The sequence below is a fragment of the Cryptomeria japonica genome, chromosome 3 (genome assembly GCF_030272615.1).
Source record: "Cryptomeria japonica chromosome 3, Sugi_1.0, whole genome shotgun sequence".
NCBI lineage: Eukaryota > Viridiplantae > Streptophyta > Pinopsida > Cupressales > Cupressaceae > Cryptomeria > Cryptomeria japonica.
The window spans coordinates 943,524,123-943,531,421 of NC_081407.1; positions in this window are offsets into that span (position 1 = coordinate 943,524,123).

Genomic DNA, 7,299 nt, shown 5'->3' on the forward strand with positions numbered 1-7,299 from the left:
TACATTAGGTTTCTTATCATACCAAATTTCATATGGTGTCTTCAAAGTACCTTTCTTCAATTGAACTTGGTTCAAGGTGTAAACAGCTTTGCTTATTGCTTCTCTCCAAAATGTTTGTGGCACCTTCTTTTCAATCATCAATGTTCTAGCACAATCCACAATAGATCTGTTTCTTCTCTCAGCTATTCCATTCTGCTGTGGAGTTCTTGGTGTAGAGACTTGCCTTTTAATACCATGATCATTGCAAAATAAGTTGAACTCATCAGATGTGAACTCTCCTCCTCTATCTGATCTAAGACATTTCAGTTGTCTTCCTGTTTCATTTTCAACTCTTGCCTTGTACCATTTAAACATTTGAAAAGCTTCTAATTTTTCTTTTAGAAACATTACTGACATCATCCTTGAATAGTCATCCACAAATAATATGAAATATTTATCATCATAATAAGTTTGAACTTTCATAGGACCACAAAGATCAGTGTGCACTAGATCTAAAATTCCCTTAGAAGTGTAAGACTTACTTGTAAAGCTTGATCTTATCATCTTACCCATCTGGCATCCTTGACACATAGCATTCTTAGGTTTTTCAAGACTCGGTAGACCTCTTACTCGGTGCTTCTTGCTTATTTTGATCAGATTATCAAAATTTACATGACAAAACCTTTTATGCCATAACCAGGTATCATCAATCTTTGCATACAAACACTTATTTCGAGTTGAGTCAAGGTGAAATGTATTACCTTTTGTTTGTGTCCCGGTAGCAGCTAACTTTCCATTCTTGTCATGAACTTTGACAATTCCCTTCTGAAATTCTATTCGATAACCTGTGTTGTTTAGCTGTGCTACACTCAACAAATTATATTTCAAACCTTCAACCCAATACACATCATTGCATCTTGCATTATCAAGAAGTGTTATAGATCATTTTCCTCTTACCGGACATGGTGCATCATTACCAGATCTAACATAGCCTCCATCATAATCTTCAAATATAACAAACTTGTGTTTATCTCCTGTCATATGATGTGAGCATCCACTATCTATAATCCAAGAATCATTAGTGTTTATGTGAGATATTAGGGCTTTTTCTTCATACCTTTCTTCATCTAATCCATCTTTGATAGCCACATAAACTACTTCCTCTGTATTAGTTTCATCTGATTTATCATCATTGGATTCCTCATCAGCTATTAAGCATGTCTTTCTATCTCTTCTTCTGAAGTCTCGGTGTCCTCTGTAATGATTATCTTTCAGTCTGTCATCTCGGTAATCTTTCTTTTCAGTAAAATCTTTGTCAGGACAATTAGAAGCCATATGTCCCATTTTATCACAATTGAAACATTTCAAAGGTAGCTTTCCTTTATACTTACCTTTGCCTCTCGGTAACCTTTTGGCTAGTAGTGCTTCAAACTCTTCTGCTTTCTGATTTCCTCATATAGTTTGTGTACTTCTTCCATGTTCTTACGAAATCTTTCACTTGCTCCACTGTGATCTCCTTCAGAGTACTTATACTTTCTTTCATTGAAATCATTAGATTCATCAAGATGAAAAGAACTAAATGCAGATTCAATTTTATTTACCGAAGATCCACTGTTATCAAAATTACTTAACTCAAATGCATGTAACTTACCAATAGTAGCATCTAAAGAAACTGGCATATTAGGTACAGACCTCAATTCATTGATTGCAGAGACTTGGATTGCATAAGCTGGTAGAAGGGTTCTTAACAACTTACTTGTTATATCCTTTTCTTCAATAGTTCCACCTGCTTCTTTGATTTGATTGACAATCTCCTTTAGTCTTGTACTGTACTAAGTTATGTTCTCACCTTCATTCATCGTCATAGATTCAAGTTGTCCTCTTAGACTATCTACTTTTGCTCTTTGAACATGTTCATCTCCTCCATACACTGATATGAGCTTATCCCACATTGCCTTTGCATCATTGCAGCCTTCTAGATCATTAAACTCTGAAATGGTCAATGCAGATCTTATTTCAATCATTACTTGAATATGTTCTTGTTTTGCCTTTATCTCTTCCATAGTCAATGGATAGGTGCTAGGTGTAACAAAATCATTCTCTAGATAGTATACAACATATTCTCCAACTCTTGATAGATGTAACTTCATTCTTTTCTGCCATGTAGAGAAACTCGACTTGTTCAACTTTGGTGCATCCCTCTTGTACATCTTGGATCTTTAACTCAAGTGCCTTTAAACTTTCCTTCTGGAGTCCAAAGCTCTGATACCAATTGATAGTTCTGATACTTAATATAAGCACAGATCCAATAGCCAACAAGATGAGAGGGGGGGGGTGAATCATACAAACTTAATCATCCATAAAAACATCAGATTCAACCTCGGTAACATATACTTCAGTAATAAAACCAAAACTGTCAAACATGCAAACTCAAAAGCATATAAACATCATAAACCTGATAACACCAGATTTAACGTGGAAACCCAAATAGGGAAAAACCACTGTGGGATTTCGGACCCACTAAGAAATATACTCTTCTAGAGTATGCTCAGTTAAAAGAAAATCTTGTTAAAGATTACAAGCACATTGCTAGATGTGACCCGGTTAAGGGATTTCCCTCAGATCTGTTAGGATCTTCACCTTGTTAGAAGTGACCTTGTTAAAGGATTTCAAACACTCAATCAGAATGTCACCTTGCTAGAGGGTTTTACAAATAAGACTGTTAAGTCCATTCGGTTAAGAGATTTTCTATCACTTTCACAAAATAACAGTAGTAAAAATCTATCTGCAACTTCACATCCAAAATGCTAAAGCAGATTCCTATTTGTTCAATACAATCTAGACATAGATCTAATCTTGTCTATTTGCTGGGCTTCTATACTCTGTTATTCTAACAGGTCTTCAAGCTTCTATGCTCAGTAATCACTATGTAGCATCAATGTGCATACACTTGCTTGCATGCATTGTTTATCAACAGTTTCCTATTTATAAACAATTAGGTAACCGCTTAATCTCCTTGATCACATTTCCCATGATCAATCATAGCCATTAGATCTTTAATCTTGTCCAGGTTCAATGCATCTTTCGATCTGAAAATATTTTACCCCGCCTTGGAACTTGTATATCTTTCTTGAAACTTGTGCCAGGGTATTTGTGGTTCAATTTAAGCTGTAGATCTTCATGCCGACTTTCCTTTGCCTTAGATTCATTAACAAACTTCATTCATGGCTCACCAATCATTTAATCAGTTCCAGCTCATTAGCTTCCTTCATTAAATATTACATGTAAACATTTAATGCATTCTGTTATAGCTCGGTTACAATTCGGTAACAACTCGGTGAATACTAAACTTCACTCGGTAGACATTCTACCTTCATTAACCGATAGCGATAACCTTAGGGTTTACCGACTAGGTTCTTTGCTTGATAACATAGTGCAGTATTAACCTTTACAATTTACAACATATGTATGATGTTAAAGCAATCTAAAACATCATGATCTCATCATTGTCTAACTCGGTACTAGTTGCCCATTGAATACCTTATTCATCCCCTTATTCATCATATTCTTTCCTGTGTCTTTTAATGACAACTTTATATTCTTCATATCATACTTCTAAAGATATGGCAACATCATACTGAATTAGAAAATCAATTTCTTGACATCAATGACAAAATAATAATATCAAGACAGTAAACAGCTTTAATTAGTTATATCCATAATCATCAACAACCTTCTCAATATCCTTAATGAAATGCCAACAATCTTTCATTGTCTATTATAATGCTATATTGCCAACAATTTGGTCTTAGGTTATGGTATAAATGTAAGATCTCATTTATGAGATTAACATAGGATTGAAAAAAAAGGATTGTAATAAGGTATATATGAATATAAGCAGAGCTATACATGCAGACATCATTCAAGATTGAAGGAAGGTTTGAAGAAGGAAAATCAGAGCTTAACCGGTATCGAATCCAGCATATGAAGATGCTATTTTGAGCAGTACATTATCATTGGATTTAACCATCCAATTATAGTTAGCGTGACTCCCATTTTGTGAATGAGGAGTGAGCTCTAGGCAGTTGACCTTTCTGCATGTGCAGACTCCATATTGTACACACATACTATCTGCAGTAGTATCATCTGATTGTGGGTAAGTTTTCCCACCATGGTTTTTCCCCTTACAGGGTTTCCACGTACAAATAACTGTGTTATGTGTTGTGTATGTTATTTGTGTTTCTGTTTCATGCATTAAACTTTACCGGTACTATAATTAACTGTTAAACTATCTACCAGCATTAAAGTTTGGTTAAGTTAGTTTTGGTTTGTATTTATTGGACAACTAATTCACCCTCCCCCCCCTCTTAGTTGCCTCTAGGACCTAATAGATCTATACCCAAATGCCAATAAGAAACACACATAAGAAAATATTACAAGTGTATCCTCAAACAAAAAAAACACCATGAAGAGGTGTTACTAGTGCATCATTTTAAATTTAATATAATTATACACATAAGACATAAACAGTTAGTAAAACCAAGGATTAATAGGTCGTGAATTTGAACTTGGTCACATCCTTATCCAATTGTTGAGGTTGGGAACTCATCCGAGGCCTTGTAGGACAGGTTTTCTATACTTTAGAAATCATTTTAAAGTAGGATTTTTTCTCATTATGTGAATTGGCAACCTTTGTTAGCCAAAAGATCAACCAAATCATTAGCTTCTCTGAAGTAATGAGTTAAATTGAAGTTGTCAAACCATCTTAATTGGTTTTTAATCTCCTGAATAATGTAATCAATTTTCCAGTTTGAAGCCCCTATCTTCTTAATAGTTGTAATTGTATTCAATGAATCTCCTTCAAAAATCGCATTTTTAGCCATACTTTGTTTTGCCAACTTGGCTCTAAACAGAAAAGCCAATGCCTCTGCAATATTGTTTGTAGAGTTGGGAATTTTTGCCACTCCGACAATTAGCACTTGACCTTTGCTATCTCTCAACACTGTACCAATACCTGAGGTGTCTGGATTACCTTTGGAGGCCCCATTAAAGTTTCATTTGAAAATTTTTCGAGAGAGTAGCTTCCATCATATTTCCTTCCTATTGATTTTTTTCCTTGTGTTAATGAGGAGGCTTCCCTTGAATGAAAAATTCAGAAGATTCCACTCCTTTAAAACTTCATTGCCCCATGAGGTAAAGGGAGAATCCAGTCTCTTGGATTTTGAGTTGTATGCCTTCACTGATTTGGAGATTGTGAGTTCAATCTTATTTATGACTGTTCCTAGATCTAAAAATTTATTCCTAAAGACCCTTTTGTTTCTTTCCCACCAGATACTCCAAATGAGGATAGTAGGGGTAACTTCCCATATCGAAGCGAAAAAGGAGTCTCCAAACAACCTAGGGCAAGTATTAAAAACCAGAAGTAGATTTGAGTGAAGGGGAGAAGACTAATTCAATTTGTTACAAAGCCACTGTCAACAGTTTTGCACAAAAGAGAAGTTAAGGAGCAGGTGGTCTCTTGAGGGTAAGCCATGCAAAAGAACTTGCCTTTTGTAAGCCTATGTCTAGCAAAATGAGACGCCTCTGTTATGGGAATCAATCTTGCTATCTGTTAATAACTTATAACCTTGACTCACTGAGTAAGAACCTGATTGTGAAGGGGTCCAGATTAAATTATCGCAATCAACCTTGATGTAAATTGATATGTTTTGAAGCTCCTGAAAGAAAAATTGTTGTTGCAAAATGGGAGCCTAGACATCAAATACATCTTTCCATTGAACCTTACAACACTCAAGATTGGAAAGAAAAAATTAATCTTTAACCTTTGACCCCCAAGAGAGAATAAGAATCTCTCTAATATATTGCAAACCATTAACTGAGCATAAAGGGGGATACTTGTTCCATGACTCATACTGGAAGTTTGCCGCCACCTTTTTTCTTAATTATTTATCCAAATTAAAAAAGAATTATATCATCTTGACATAGATTCTTTTCTCTACTTCATCATGTTTTTTTTTCAAAAAATTTAAATAAATTTTAGTATTTTTCCTTGATAAGATAATCAACCTAATATTTTAGTGTTGATGTCCTACTTTTAATAAAAATAAAAAATAAAATATAAAAAACTAATTAAAATATTAGAAGATATATATTTTGGAAAATTCACTTGTAGATCTATAAAAGGGTATTTTTACATTTGAAAACAATATTATTTATAGGAGTAGGAGTTGTTGAAACATCGATTTTTTTAATTTTTAATTTTTGGTAATTAGACCCAAAGTGGTATAAAATATACATTTAGTAGACACTTTCAATTGGAAAAGTTGTGGCTCATATATAACTTAGCTATAATGAATTTATATAGACCATATGTTTGAATAAAAATAATTTTTACTTAGAATTACTTAAATTCACTTGTGCTGATAAGTTGGCCTAAAACATGACATGGTTTTGTGCTTTTACCCTTTAAATTTTCAAAAAAATGAAATTTAACAAAATTGATGAAATGAAAGGTATTTATTTCTTTCTTGAGCCTTCCAAATACAATTGTGGTGCCCACTTGGCTCCATGATGCTCCAATGATAGCCTAGTCATGTGTAGGAGTCATCTTGATAGAGAAGGAATGTGCAACTATGGCTCTAATGCCCTATTGGGGTAAGCTATTGTAGTAATTTTAGAATAATTATCTAATTATTTATTAATTAGGTTCTTTAATTTCTTTTTTACTTAAGCTAAACTTAGGTGCTTTTATTTGTCTAAAGTTTTTTTTTCTAACATTATTTCTAAATGTTATTGAGCTTATTTTAGCATTAGGGTTTGCAACTAGGGATTCATTCATGCTTTATAAGGACTCATTCATTTATTGTAATTGTATCTCTAGTCATTATTTGTGAAATATTATACAATTATTAGGATGTTATAGAGCATATTATCTTTGCTTAATCTCTTGTGTGATAGGTGTTTTGCTTGCAAATGATTCTTGGCTCTTGTGGTTGATCATCAACTTCTTGTTAAGATAACCGATGAACAAATGAGAGAGGGTGGTGAATCAGTTGTTAACAAATTATATCAATTAATCCACTTTACAACCTTAAACTGGAGCACATAAACATTAGGTACCGGAATAGCAGAAACAAATACCGATAAGCAATAAAACTTAAGAATAAAATAGAGAACTAACACAATACAACCATACCACATAACACCATGATTTATACGTGGAAAACCCAGTAAAGGGAAAAACCACAGTGAGAAGCCTACCCACAATCAGATGATACTTCTGCAGAAAGTATGTGATACAATAAGGGGCCTGCACATGTA